At 39.1% G+C, this 15,927-nt stretch overlaps 1 protein-coding gene across 1 annotated transcript in view; it reads right to left on the reverse strand.

Moving 5' to 3' along the window:
- Positions 1-15,927, reverse strand: part of MTUS2 (microtubule associated scaffold protein 2) — a 406,145-nt gene that overhangs the window by 188,670 nt on the left and 201,548 nt on the right. The gene's annotated exons all lie outside the window — the stretch shown is intronic.

The raw sequence follows: 15,927 nt of genomic DNA on the forward strand, positions 1-15,927 counted from the left end.
AATGGTACCACCATCTAGTCTCTGTTAAAGTATAAATTTTCTAAATATACCTTTGAGTACAGCTGCGAGGCCTAACCTATTAATTTAAAGAGTTGGAATACACTGAGATTACCACTTGTTTGGAATAAAACTGTCCAGACGTAGGAACATGACCATCTGCCGTGAAAAACAAGCAATGACAGCTAGAAGAAGTATATAGCATTTTAATAGAAGATTGATTTTTTTTTGTTTTCATCCTTTTAAAAGGATAGTCATAATATTCTATTTAGATAGGGCTTGCATAAAATGATAGTCATTATTAAAATGGCTTCAGTGTTCAAAACATCCAGACATTTTATTCAACCATTAGAATAAGAGATTGTTGCTTTTCTCCCTCTGAACTAATGAAAATCTGTTTAAGTTGTGGAGATTTCTGTTGTTTCTAAAGAAAAGCTTAATTAGGAAGGAAAAAAAATGAAGAATGTGCTATTTCTTAACACAGAACCTATGAGTTATAGTTCTTTTAAGGTGCTGCGCAAGGTGTTTTAGTAGTTTGAGCTAGGGCTGAGAGAATGCATTCGACCTATGCAAACAGAGTGAATGCATTGAAGTTCCACAGAAAAGTCTGCTCTGTGTCCTGGGAGTCAGATTAAAAAAAGTATGCAGATAAAAAAGCATCTTTGATCCAAATCCAGTCAGGAAAAGCAGCACCATGAGCTTGCAAAATGGTGAGTCTTAGTTTGTGAATTATCCAGTGGACTCACCAATCCAGAGCTAGAATTCAAAGAATTTCTAAAGGTTTGTGGGAGATTTCAGATGGCGGGGGAGAGGAGAACAGCTCAGCCACTAGAAATATTTCACATGTATTTATCTAATGTCTCGCCTACTGCTGACACACTGCCAGAATAATCTATTCACTGAAACGTGTAGCAGAAGCTGAATCAAGCATAAAACCTTTCACACCGACTCTTTTATTTAACAATTTATTAAAATTTCTTAAGCAGAGAAATATTTTGTATCACTTAGAGAGTTCAAATGCCCTTTTATCAAAACCTCTTGCATTTGGCATGATTCCCTCACATGTAATTTACTATTCAGTGAACATGTCAATTCTGAGAGTTGGCTGCTTTCCAGGCTGGGAAGCAATTCATCTGTTTGAAGTACAAGTGTCAGGGAAGCTCTGTACTCCCCTCTGAAAGAGGGCTCGAGTTAAAAAAATGATAATATAAAACTCTATACTTATCTATGATTGTGAGATACAGCTGGCAATAAACAGTTCTATTCTTTGAAAGCCAGCTTAAGTTGGCCAGTAATTAAAAATGCATTATTCGGTAAATGAAAAGTGCTCCCACTTTGGAAATGGCTGTTGAAGTCTATAAATACTCCAAGTACTTCACAACAATGCCGACAACATCATACCATTGCTTGGTAAGAGGAAGAAAACAACTAGAAATAAATAAACTGCTTGTGGGAGCCAGAAAAATGTTCTGCAAAATTCAGCCAGTGGAAGTGGTTCACATGGCTAAGTCAGACATCTCATTTTCAACCAATCCCAATCAACTCTGGTCTGCATGACTCGGGCTATTTATCTTCCCTTTCACTTGGCCTCACATGGTGCAGGAGAAACATCAGCAAGGTGGTAAGTGGTGCAGATCTGGGAGCCAGACAGCCTCTGTGTGAATACTACCTCCCCTACCTCGCACCTGTCTGTACCTCAGTTGCTTCATTCGTAAGAGGAGATAATGAAATCTACCTCAAAAAGCTGATGTGAGAATTAAAAGAGTTGATACCTGGGAATTTTTCAAAAATTGATGCAAGAGTTAGCACAAGAAAACATTTAGAGTCTGGTAGAGCACATGCTCTTATGTGTTAGTTATTAACATACACTCTAAATTTAAATTCTGTGACTCGTCATTACAACAAACCAGTTTTTCATAGGAACTTGGAAAATATTCAAAGATTAATATCAGATGGGGTTCTCTAAGTGAGAAGAACGGAAGGGAATGAGGTAAATTTGATAAGACCTTTATAGTACGATTGTTTTTAAAATATCTGATAAACACAGACATGGGGAAAAGGTGAGAATATTACCAAAGGACCACCAAGCTTAAGAAGTACAAAACATCATCAATTCCATTGCCAGTGAAACTGCAGAGACAGAAGGAAGCTTGTTCAACTTTCCTAGGTATGCAAAACTGCTTTCCAGATTGCTTGTTGCAATTCACACTAACCACAGGTGGTGAATGTAGCATTCCCAGACTTTAATTTTGCCAACCAGTCGGACATGGCATTAAGTGGTTTTAATTTTTAACTCTCTGACAAGTGGTGGGATTGAGATTTTTTTTTTATATCATTATTGGCTATTCAAGCTTTTCTTTCTATAAGGTACCTATTCATAAGTTTGCTCATTTTTTTCTACTAAGATATTATGTCTTCATTCTTTGAATATTCTGGATTTTGATCCTTTATTGGGTGTGCATTTCAAATATTCTCCCAGTGCTTGGCTTTTGTTCACATTTATGCTGCCTTTCTTCAGAAGTTTTTCATTTTGGAAAAACTTTCCAGATAATTTTTATCAGCCTTTTTCTTTTGATCTGTGTTTTGTGTCTTAGACTTTCATCCCTTATCTTCATATCATACAGATGTTCTCCTACATACTCTTCTAAAAGTTTAAAGTTTTGTTTCCCATATTTAGATCATGAATCCACCTGGAATGGAGCTTGCGGTAGGGTTTGACTTTGTTATATTTTACGTAAACAGTCAACTGTCCCAGACCTCATATTAGTCTAACTTATCTCCAATAATTCATGCCCCTCCATGTTTGCCAAGATTCCATTCAGGCATGATTTATTAGGGTAGATCAACAAACAACCTCGAATTTCCATAACTTAACACAAGTTGGCTTTTGATCATGCACCATCTAATACAGATCCTCTGCTGTCTTGGGAAGCTCTCATCCAGGTAGAATGGGGACCCAGACTCCTTCCATCTTATGCATTTGCCCTACTTTAGGGTTCTCAGGAGACCCAAATATTCAGCAGGCAGACGGAGGTAAAAGGAATTATTCATGGGAGGATTTTATGGGCCATGTCTGGGAATAGCGGGTATCACTTGTTTCAGTCTACTGGTTAGAACTCAGTCACATGGGCCATGAAGGAAGCTGGGAAATATAGTTTAGTTTGCACCCAGGAGAAAAGAGAAATGCTTTGATAAACAAACCCTTTGCTATGTGAGGCTCCATTTCTGAGCTCTTAATTCTATTTCATTAATCTATCACTATACAATGCTATATATACTATACAATGCTATACTATACAATGCTATACTATACTATATCCATCACTATACAATGCTATACCGCAGTTATTTACTACAGTGTAAGATCATTACTGGTATACTAAGCCTCCATAAAACAAGTACCCTTAACCTTGATCTTTAACTTTAAAAAATGTCTTTACTGGCTCGGTGCCTGTAGCTCACTGGCTAGGGCACCAGCCACATACACTGGAGCTGGCAGGTTCAAACCCAGCCCGGGCCTGCCAAACAATGACAATTACAACCAAAAAATAGCCAGGTGCTGTGGCAGGTGCTTATAGTCCGAACTACTTGGGAGGCTGAGGCAAGACAATCAATTAAGCCCAAGAGTGGGAGGTTGCTGTGAGCTATGATGCCATGGCACTCTACTGAGGGTGACATAGTGAAACTCAAAGACACAAATTATCAAAACCTGTGGGATACTGCAAAGGCAGTTCTAAAAGGGAAATTTATAGCATTGGAAGCCTTCATCAAGAAAACAGAAAAAAAGGGAGCCAACAACTTAATGGATCATCTCAAGCAACTGGAAAAAGAAGAACATTCCAACCCCAAATCCAGCAGAAGAAAAGAAATAACCAAAATTAGGGCAGAATTAAATGAAACTGAAAACAAAAGGATCGGCTCAGCGCCTGTGGCTCAAGTGGCTGGGGCGCCAGTCATATACACCTAAGGTGGTGGGTTTGAAGCCAGCCTGGGCCCGCCAGACAACAATGATGGCTGCAACCAAGGAATGGCCGGGTGTTGTGGCAGGCGCCTGTGGTCCCAGCTACTTGGGAGGCTGAGGCAGGAGACTCGCTTGAGCCCAGGAGTTGGAGGTTGCTGTGAGCTGTGATGCCACCGCACTCTACCCAGGGGGACAGCTTGAGGCTCTGTCTCAAAAAAGAAAAAGAAAACAAAAGGATCATTCAGAAGATCAAAGAAACAAAAAGTTGGTTTTTTGAAAAGATTAACAAAATTGATAAACTTTGGCTGACCTAACCAGAAATAGAAAAGTAAAATCTCTAATATTGTCTATCAGAAATGACAAGGGAGAAAGAACAGACACTTTCAGAAATTTAAAAAATCCTCAATGATTACTACAAAAATCTCTATTCCCAGAAATATGAAAATCTGAAGAAAATGGACCAATACCTGGAAGCACACCACCTTCCTAGACTCAACCAGAAAGAATTAGAAATCTTGAATAGACCTATATCAACCACTGAAATAGCATCAACAATATGAAATCTCCCTAAAAAGAAAAGTCTGGGACCAGATGGCAGATGACTTCACATTCAATTTCTATCAAACCTTTCAAGAAGAAGAAGTACCTATATTATACAATGTTTTCCAAAGCATAGAAAAAGAAGGAACACTTCCCAACACATTCTATGAAGCAAATATCACCCTGATACCCAAACCAGGAAAGGATCCAACAAAGAAAGAAAATTATAGACCAGTATCATTAATGAATATCGATGCAAAAATAATCAATAAGATCTTAGCAAACAAGATTCAACAACATATCAAAAAAATTATACACTATGATTGTTGCCATAAGGGTGTTGCCGTTAGGGTCTTACAGAAAAGCCATGTTGCGAAGAATAAGCATGCTTATTGAAATTGTGTTTTAAATAAAGGTGACCATCTGCTCGCTCAGGCAAAATGGCCAGCTTTCTTTATTTACTGTTGGTTTATATAATCAATCTTGTGCATGTGCACTATACAGGGATGACCTCATTAACATTCATTACAATCTCTCTGCACATGCCCATGGGACATCAATGACTTCATTAACCCATTTAAACATCTTGTGACTACCTACCTTGTAAGTAGCTCCTTCCTAGTAATCTGATAATCCACCCAACATACACCTTTAAGCATAACCCTTTCAACATAACCCGGTTTAACATAACTTAATGGAGAACATGCTGTTAGCCATTACTTCTTTTGTTCTTATCTGATGAAGTCTGAGGCTATGGAAGAAAGAGAAGGTTTGAAAGTCTGTTCTACTGACCTTGCTATTCAGAGGCAGTTACTTCAATCTTTAATACAAGACATAATTAAGAAACTTCTAGGGCATACAGAAATTTGTGTGCAAACCTTGGCTCCCATGTGGGCCTTAAGTCGGGGGGTTTTACGCCCGCAACTGACCAGGTTGACCTGAGATCAGGAGGTTTTTAGGCCTGCAACCAACCTGGCCATATGGGATTCTGTCTCCATTTCTCACAAGTATGCCTGAACAGTCTTTTCACTGCTTTTTCTCAAACAGCTTTTTTGGCCAGAGGCATATAGGCCTTTCGCCTATACGTGATCAAGTTGGTTTTATTCCAGGGTTACAGGGTTGGTTCAACATATGCAAATCTATAAATATAATACATCACATCAATAAAATAAAAAACAAAGACCATTATGATTCTCTCAATTGACACCAAAAAAGCCTTTGTTAATATCCAGCATCCTTTCATGATCAGAATTCTTAAGAAAACAGGCATAGAAGGGACATTTCTTAAACTGATAGAGGCCATTTACAGCAAAGCCACAGCCAATATCATATTGAATGATATAAAATTGAAAACATTTCCACTCAAATCAGGAACGAGGCAAGGATGCCCACTGTCTCCACCGATATTTAGCACAGTAATGGAAGTCTTAGCTATTGCAATCAGGCAAGAGAAGGCGATCAAGGGTATCCAAATAGGGTCAGAGGAGATCAAACACTCACTCTTTGCTGATGACATGATCCTATACCTCGAAAATCCCAGGGACTTAACTTCAAAACTCTTAGAAGTGATCCAGGAATACAGCAGCATCTCAGGATACAAAATCAATACTTATAAGTCAGTAGCTTTTATATATGCCAACAATACTCAAGCTGAAAAAATAATCAAGGACTCTATTCCTTTTACAATAGTGCCAAAGAAGATGAAATATCTGGGAATTTACCTAACAAAGGACGTGAAAGATCTCTATAAAGAGAACTATAAAACTCTGAGAAAAGAAATAGCTCAAAATGTTAACAAATGAAAAAACATAACATGCTCATGGCTGAGTAGAATCGACATTGTTAAAATGTTTATTCTACCCAAAGCAATCTACAGATTTACTGCAATCCCTATTAAAGCACCACTGTCAAATGTTAAAGAACTTGAAAAAATAATACTACACTTTATATGGAATCAGGAAAAAACCTTGAATAGCAAATACATTACTCAGAAATAAGAACGGAGGTATCATATTACCAAACTTCAGGCTATACTATAAAGCTATAGTGATCAAAACAGTATGGTACTGGCACAAAAATAAAGAGGTAGACATATGGAACAGAATAGAGAACCAAAGGATGAACCCAGTTACTTATTCTCATTTGATCTTTGACAAGCCTATCAAAAATATTCAGTGGGGCAAAGACTCCCTATTTAACAAATGGTGCTGGTGAACTGGTTAGTGACCATAGAAGACTGAAACTGGACCCCCACTTTTCACCATTAACAAAATTGATTCTCACTGGATAAAAGTTTTAAACATAAAACATGAAACTATAAAAATACTAGAAGAGAGTGCAGGGAAAACACTTGAAGAAATCGGCCTGGGAGAATATTTTATGAGGATGACCCTCTGGGCAATTAAAGCAACACCAAAAATCCATTACTGGGATCTGATCAAACTAAAAAGCTTTTGCACAGCCAAGAGCACAGTAAGTAAAGCAAACAGACAACCTTCAGAATGGGAGAAGATTTTTGCAGGTTATGCTTCTGACAAAGGTCTGATAACTAGAATCTACAGAAAACTCAAACTAATCAATAAGAAAAGAACAAATAACCCCATTTTTATGTGGGCAAGAGACTTGAACAGAAATTTCTCTGATGAAGAAAGGCACATGACCACAAACACATGAAAAAATGCTGATCACCCTGAATCATCAGAAACACTTTGAGGTATCATCTAACTCTAGTAAGATTAAACCACATCATAAAATTCCCAAACTACAGATGTTGGTGTGGATGCAGAGAGAAGGGAATGCTTCTACACTGCTGGTGGGAATGCAAGCTAATATGACCTTTTTGGAAAGAAGTTTGGAGAACACTCAAGGAATTAGAAGTAGACCTACTATTCGATCCTGCAATTCCTCTACTAGGTATATACCCAAATGATCAAAAATTGTTTTACAACGAAGACATTTGCACCAGAATGTTTATTGCAGCCCAATTCATAATAGTCAATACATGGAAACAGCCAAAGTGCCCATCGACCCATGAATGGATTAACAAATTGTGGTATATGCACACCATGAAATAGTATTTAGCCATAAAAAAGATAGATACTTCACATCTTTTATGCTTACCTGGATGGGGCTAGAACATATTCTTCTTAGTAAAGTATCTCAAGAATGGAAAAAAAAAAGTATCCAATGTACTCAATACTACTATGAAATCAATACATAACCACTTACACACTCATACTATAACATAACTATAGTCCACAACTATAGTCACAAAACATAACTATAGTCCAGAAATTAGAAGGGAAAAGGAGAGAGAGGGGAGGGAAGGAGGGATATGGGAGGAGGGAGGGCATTTGGGGGGACCTCACCTAATTTGCATGATGCAATGGTACATTTCAAAACTATTAAGAAATGAGTATAATTGTGATAGATGTGTTACTTAGTTCAATGTAAACATTTCAGATTGTATATCAAAGCAGTACCCTGAACCTCATAAATGCATCAGTGTATAAATTTATGATTTAATAAGAAATAATTAATTAAAAAAATCTTTACTATTCTTGGTCCTTTACTCTTGCCTATAAACTCTAGAATCTGCTTGTCAAATTCAATGAAAAATGAACACAATTAAGTTTTTTTTCCAACTGCAACATAATTGAGGGAAGAGCAATTAGATTTAACTAAGATCAGCAAACATGCTGAGCAATAATTATACTCTTGGAACCATGTTTCATGATAGAGATACAAAGAGGGCTTAGTATCATGAGAAAACATCAAACCAAGTAGTTCTAAAGAGGGGCCCTACTACTCCACAGGGATTAAAATCTATGGGTTGCAGCAACATTGGCATTTAGTAGGTGGGGCTGTCAGTATCTCTGTACAAAAGACATGCAGAAATGTAAGAGACCATGGAGGAGGAAGGTTAATAAATGTTAGCTGAGGGATATGAGCCTGGGAGAAAACAACATTTTCAGACACAATCACATGCCATAGAGAGAATATTCTTATGCTGTTATTAACTATTGAGCAGGTGAGCTGTCAGTTCCTTCTCCTTAATTCTCTTCCTTTCTCCATGCCTGTTGTGCTGTCTGTATTTGACATATTATTGTCACCAAAATGTGAAGGTATTCCACTGTCATAGCAACTAAAGGACTATTGCTTCATTGCTGAACAGTAGTCATTTTTCTGTAGATATATGAATACTCATTCACCAACTTGCCATTTGAAAGGCAAGACTGCCATCATTAGAGTGTGAAAATTTGCAAGATATGTATTCAGTGTGATTAGAAAACTCATCTGGGGCCAGTTTAATAAAAAATCTAATCTGTTCACATTATTCTTATTAAACTGTCAGGACAAACAGGCTTTTTCACTGCAATATCTTTGAGGAAAATGACCTTCTTATTCTTCCTTCAGGATAAAAGGATTCTAGAATTCATTCTTCACAGTGCTTGAATATCCTGAGTTGATTAATCAAGTCTATCAAAATCTAGAACCTCCTAGAATTCATTCTTCACAGTGCTTTAACATCCTGAGTTGATTAATCAAATTTATCAAAATCTCACAAAGTTGAATGAATCCCTACCTCACACCCTATGAAAAAGCTAAATTAAAATAAACCAAAGACCTATGTGTAAGAGCTAAAGATATATAACTCTTAGAAGAAAACATAGGTATAAATCCTAATAATTTTGGGTTAAGCAATGGTTTCTTAGATACGACACTGAAAGCACAACTATACAAAAAGATAGATTAGACTTCAAATAAAAAAAATCTTTTGTGTTCCTGAGGACACTATTGAAAAAGTAAAAAGACAAACCACAGAATTAGAGCAAATGTTTGCAAATCATGTATCTGATAAGCGTCTAGTATACAGAATATACATCGTATACAGAATATATAAAGAACTTATACATATATAACCTCTACAATAAAAAGAATAATAATCTGAATGAGCATAGGATTTGAATAGACATTTCTCCAAGGAAGATATTTAAATAGCATATGAGAAGGAGCCCACTAGTCACTAGGGAAATGCAAATCAAAACCATAATGAGATATCACTTTAACCCCCGTAGGATGGCTATAACCAAAAGTACAGACAATCATAAGTATTAATGGGGATGTGGAGAAATTGAAACCTTAATACACTGCTGTAGTATTATAAAATGGTGTGGCAGCTTTGGAAAACTGTGCGGAGTTTTCTCAAAATGTTAAACACAAAGTTACCATGTGACCTAGCAGTTCTCATAGGTACATGCCCAAGAGAATTAAAAACATAAGTCCCCACAAAAACTTGTACATGAATGCTCCTGACAGCATGATTCATAATAGTCATAGAATGGAAACCAGTGTTCATCAGCTGATGAATGAATAAACTAAATATGGTTTATCCATCCAATGGAATATTATTCAGCCATAAGCAGAAATAAAACACTGACACATGCTACAACATGCATGAATCTTGAAACTATTATGCTAAATAAAAGAATCCAGGCACAAAAGGGCACCTATTGTGTGATTCTGTTTCTCTAAAAGGTCCAGAATAGACAAATCCAGAGAGACAGAAAGTAGATTGTTAGTTATCAGAGACTAAGGGGATTAGGGAATGGCTGCTCTAATGGGTATAGAGCTTCTTTCTGGGGTGACAAATATGTTCTGGAATTAGGGATGATAGTGCATAACCTTGTGAATATACCAAAACCCTGAAATTGTATATTTGAATGGGTAAATTTTATGCTACTTGAATTATATCTCAATAAAAGAAATATCATCCATAAGCTTTTTGTCCTAGATCCCCTGGCTGGAACAAGTTCCTTAAATTGTGATTCAGCTCTGGACCTCTCCCCTGAGAGACTCCTAGTGTTCTTTTTTCATGCAGTTCTTACTCCTGTTCTCTGGACCACATCCTGACTTTTTTTTTGAGACAGAGTCTCACTATGTCACCCTGGGTAGAGTGCTGTGGCATCATAGCTCACAGCAACCTCAAACTCTTGGGTTTAAGGGATTCTCTTGCCTCAGCCTCCCAAGTAGCTGGGACCACAGGCACCCACCACAACGCCTGGCTATCACATACCTACATTGTAACTTCAGTGGATTCCAGCCAGTCCGTGGCAGGGTTGCCCTGTCTCATGATGGCATTCTTTTCATGATACAAAAAAAGAACATCCTCAAAGCCACCAATTAGTCCCATCCACTACTGCAGGAGGACCAGGATCCTATGTAAGGAGGGTGATACTTAGTTCTTCCCTAAACCCCTTCACCCTTCTCATCTATGACCATGAAATCAAGTTTAAGTGTGAGCTGCTCTGGTCTGACATTATTGCTATGGTTTGAATGCATCCTCTCCAAAATTCAGATGTTGCCAATGTAACAGTATTAAGAAATAGGGACTTCAAAGAGATTAGGCCACGAGGGCTCCTCCCTCATGAATAAGATTAAAGCCCTCAGAAAAGAGCCTTCACACAGCACTTGGCCCACAGGCCCTTCCACCTTCCCTCTGCCACATGAGGGCACAGCTTTCCTCTCCTTGCAAGAGGCAGCTTTCCGCAGACAACCAAACATCTCAGCTCCTTGACCTTGGACTTGCCACCCTCCAGAACTGTGAAAAAATAAATGTCTGTTCTTTATAAATGACACAGTCTATGGCATTTTGTTACGGCAGCAAAAAACAGATGACGACAACCACAGAGTGAAGAAGATACATGCAAATTCAGACCAAAAAGTCTTGCACTAAGGGGAAAAAAGAAGGTCTCTCGTAGAATTTTTAGGCCCTGGGAGGAGGGAGGGTAGGTCTTGACATCCCCCTGCAAAGTAATGAGTGGTGTTATCTCAGCCTCCTCAAAATGACAATCTGGACGATGACTAAAGTCAGGCTGAGCATTTGTGTTCTGGCCCACGTTCAATGCTCTTTTCACTTCTGCATTTTTTAGAAATGCCAATAAGCTGAGCTTGAACTTCAGAAAGAAGAAGTAATGACAAGGGATGAATCCTAACCCAAAATGAGGTTCTTAAGGCAGGGGAAGGCAGTAGGAGGAAAGCAAAACAGTCATCAATAACATGATGGCATTATAGTCAGACTCTAAGAAACACATTTCACTGATTTTGAATATTTATCGATATTATAATGATTAAACTACTCTCTTCATTGATTTTCTTTTTTACAATCCCAGGCAATCAAGTTGTATAATGTTCTGTCTGCATGATTAGCTAATTGATGAATATTTCATTGATTTAGCAGCATTTATCACTTGGTAATACAATTTAGTTTAATTATTAAAGTATCAACTGAATGTTTTATTTCTTCTCGTCTGCATATCTTAGCCCAAGCTCATATTTTCTCTCTCACATAAAAGAGCTAACACAAACCTGAGATCTTACCATTTCAGCAAAGCAGTTTCTTTTTCAAAGTGAAATATTTCACTAAGAAAATATGAGATTCCACAGAAAAAAAAGGTTAGATATGAAATATTTCAAATTGTGGATCTTCTTATGAAGAGGAACTGTTAAGACCAAGAGTGAGGGGAAAGATTTGAAAGATGGCTTCAAGCACAGTAAATCCTCACAGGACACTTTGGTGCTTATATAAATCCTTGTATCATCTACCCATGAAACACTGATTGGTCACCCCTGATGTCTCAGGCCTTGTGCTAAACTTCAGAGATATGGAGATGAGGGATCTGTTTACAATTCACAGAAGTTCATATTCATATGCCCAGAAGTGTGTGTGTGTGTGAGAATTTGTAGAAATTCAGGAAAGATACAGTAAGCATTGTGCAAGCTCTGGCTGATGATATTGTTACATGCCTGCCACATGGTGAGTTATGAATGCACACATGAGCAGTTTGGTCCAGTGGAGGGACAAGAGGGAAACACACAGTGCAATGACCAGGAAAAAAGAGACACAACAAAAGTACCAAAAAAGAACAAGGAAATTTTAGCCTAGGGGCATGTGGGAAGGTATTAACAAAGACACTCCAGATGAGTTTTGACAATCAGGTGGGATTTGAATTGGTAAAGACAAGGAAAGGGACAGTGAGGGAAGGCCCAGGTTTTAGGGACGTGCCCATTGGCAAGGAGCCTGGTTTGGCTAAAGAGTAAGATTCCAGAAAGATGAGAAATTCAGAAAGAAAGGGAGATGGAGGGAGACAGCAGCAGACCTTGAATGACATGCTGCAGCGTTTGTGTCTTAGTTGCCCAGCCATGGGGACTCTCTGAAGGTTCTCTGGACAGGAGCTCAGGAATTCATAATAAAACAAGAAGGCTCAGCCAGACCTGGGAATGACGAATCCCCTTCCTCCCTGCGCAGCCGAGTCTGTGTGATGTTTCCCTTCCTCTCTCCCCTCATCAAACTCCTGCACATCCACCTTCACTCAGAAGTTGTTGCAGGGACAGAAAGGAAACGTCAGGCCTAAGTTGAAGGAGCTGTTAATAATGGATGCTGGAAAAAGACAGAAGAGAACTCCTTTACTAGGAGATCTGGAAGCCAAAAGGTTTTTCAAAGACTTAATTACAATCCTAATTTTAAAGCCACAGTCTAAAAGGATGCTTATGGTTACAGACCCTAAGAGATGGTTAACATAGGAAAAGGACATATTTAATTTTGACTTTCTAACCTGACTGTCAATAGCAGAATCCCCCAAAAATTCTTCTGTTTACAAACTGGGTTGGGTAAAGCAAATAACATTTACAAGGGACAGAGACAATGCTCTTTGACCGGGTCACGTAAGAACAGAGGTAGCCAAGCTCGCCCTGCTCTGACAGCACACCACAACTCCCTGACATGGCTCATGTGCCCAGCCGTGTGTTCAGGGAGGGCCAGGCCAGCTTCAACAGAAATCATGTGCCCACCAGATATAGGATAAGGAGCCACAGCCATTCAAGGGAAAGACTCTTGTGATGCTCAGGGCATCCCAGTCAGCCCCAGAAGCTTCCTTACCAAGGGAACGTGTGCTCACACTTTGGGACATTGTGGCAGCCCCACGTGCCTGTCCCCATTGCTCAGATGGAACATTAGAGAAATAGAACCACAGAGAATGTAAATGGTAGACTCCAAAGAGGGGGAGTTTGAGCTTGGGACTCTCCATCCCTATCTCTTTTCTGAGAGAGTTTCTCTCCACAGAATGCCAAGCTCTCAGAATTGGCTGCCGCTGAACTGTTCTTGGACTTTATTCACTTGGCTCTAAAAAGTAGTTCTGGAAACTCACTCATATGTTCTGATGGCGGGCATGTGGAACGTGCTTCCAACATATCCCTCTTGGGGTCAGACTCCTCCTGAGGGTCAGGGGATACTTTAACTCAGGGGCACCGAGAATCTTTCAACACATGGCTCTTTGCTCTTTGAGTTGGCCACCTCTTGGTTGGCTTCTTTTTTTTTTTTTTTTTTTATTGTGGTAAGAAGACTTAATATGAGATCTAACCTCTCTAATTTTAAGAATACAACACAGAATTATTAGTTATAAGTTTAATGCCGTACAACAGCTTTCCAGAACTTGTTCATCCTACACACACGGAACTTCATACCCACTGAATAGCAGCTCCCGTGCCCCTCCTTGCAGCCCCTGTCGACCACCGTTCTGCTCTCTGCTGCTGTGAGTTGGTCAGTTTTAGATACTTCACATAGATGACACGTGCAGTAGCTGTGCTTCTGTGACTGGGTTATTCTCTGAGCATAATGTTCTGAAGATTCATCCATGTTGTCATATATGGGAAGATTTTCTTTTCTAAGGCTGAAGAGTACTCCATTGTATGTATAGACCACATTTTTTTAATCCATTCACCACTGAGGACAATTTACGCTGTTTCTACATCCTCTTTGGCTATTATAAATAATTGCATAATGAATGTGAGCATGCAGGTACCTCTTTGAGACCCCAATTGCTATTTTAGATATACACCCACAAGGGAGAGTGCTGGATCATGATAGTTCTATTTTAATTTTTTGAGGAACCACCATACTGATTTCCATAGAACTGAACCCTTTTTCATTCTCACCAACAGTGTACAGGGGTTCTAACTTCTCTGCATCCTCCCCAACACAGCACCCTGACCGGCGAATGCTGTCTCACTGTGGTGACGTACTGGTGTTAATTCTGGCTTCATCTAGTTGTCTTACTCGTAGTTTTTCTTTCCCTGATTAATATGAGGGTACAAACGATAGGTTACAACGTTTGCATTTGTAAGGTAAGGTCCCTGCTGTAGTTGAGCCCCTCCCCCAGGAGGTGTGCCATATGCCCTTACATTGTGTCCATTAGGTAAGAGCACACCAATCCCCCTTCCACCTCTTTCTTCCCTTCTCCCCCTGACTTGAGCTCAGTTGGGTTTTTCTCTTGTGTGGGGATGTGTTAGTTCATCTACTGACTTCATATTAGCACTGAGTACACTGGACACTTGCTGCTCCATCCTTATGATACTTTACTAAAGAGAATGTTCTCCAACTCTATCCTTTCCCTGATTTCCTTATTTATTCCCTTAAAAAGTTTACATGTTTGAAAATTGAGAAATATAAAAAAAACAGTGAAACTTGATTTATAGTCTCAATCTCCTGAATCTCAGTCTCCTTTTAGGAAAGAGCAGTGATAGAGTCCGCAGAGCTAAGTAGCCCTCTGCCTGCTCTCCAATAGGAAAGGCAGGGACTTCTATTGTATGAAACGGGGTCATAAAACTGACCTACCAACACAGTGTGCACTGGAGTACGACTGCTGACTGTGAAGCTAATATTCTGTCAAATCCAATTTTGACTTTACCGCACTTATTCATTTTATGATTTAGCAGTAGTTACTGAACACGTTCCTGGACACTGTTCTGCCACTGACCAATTGTTCTGGAGCTTGCATTCTGGTGGGTGGGGACAGGCAATTAGCAAGAAATAGAATATATTAAGTAAATTACATAATGTATTAGATAGTGCAAAATACCATGAAAATAACAGAGCAGAGTGTGGGGTGGAGGTTATGATTTGGGGAAGGCCTCTCTGAGAAAGGGGTATTGAGGCACATTTTGAAGGAGCTGAAGAAGGAGGCAGGAGAGGGAAGCAGGCAGGGGCATGGGCCCGCCAAGGGTCCAGTGTGGTTGACACAGAGAGGAGGGGAAAGCAGAAGGATGGGGGTCTGCATCGTGAGGGGGAGAACTTCAAAGGACCCTAGAAGCACCCCAAGACAGCTTTTACATGGAGCAAAATGGGAGCCATTGGAGGGACGTGGTTTGACACTTAGTCTCTCCTTACCTATTGACTCCTTCCCCAAAATGAGCACAGATATTCTTTATATATTTTTAAAAGGGACTTTCCCACAAATCAGCTATGTAAAAAATCATCTGATAAAAGATTCTCTTCTGTACTTTGCTGAAACTTTCAATGAGTCAATCATCTCTTTTTTATTTTTGCTACTCACTTATTCCTTGAAATCTCATGTCTACTAAATTACCTTCCT

The sequence above is a fragment of the Otolemur garnettii genome, unplaced genomic scaffold (assembly GCF_000181295.1).
Source record: "Otolemur garnettii isolate 467f Iridium unplaced genomic scaffold, OtoGar3 scaffold00120, whole genome shotgun sequence".
In the NCBI taxonomy this organism is placed as follows: Eukaryota; Metazoa; Chordata; class Mammalia; order Primates; family Galagidae; genus Otolemur; species Otolemur garnettii.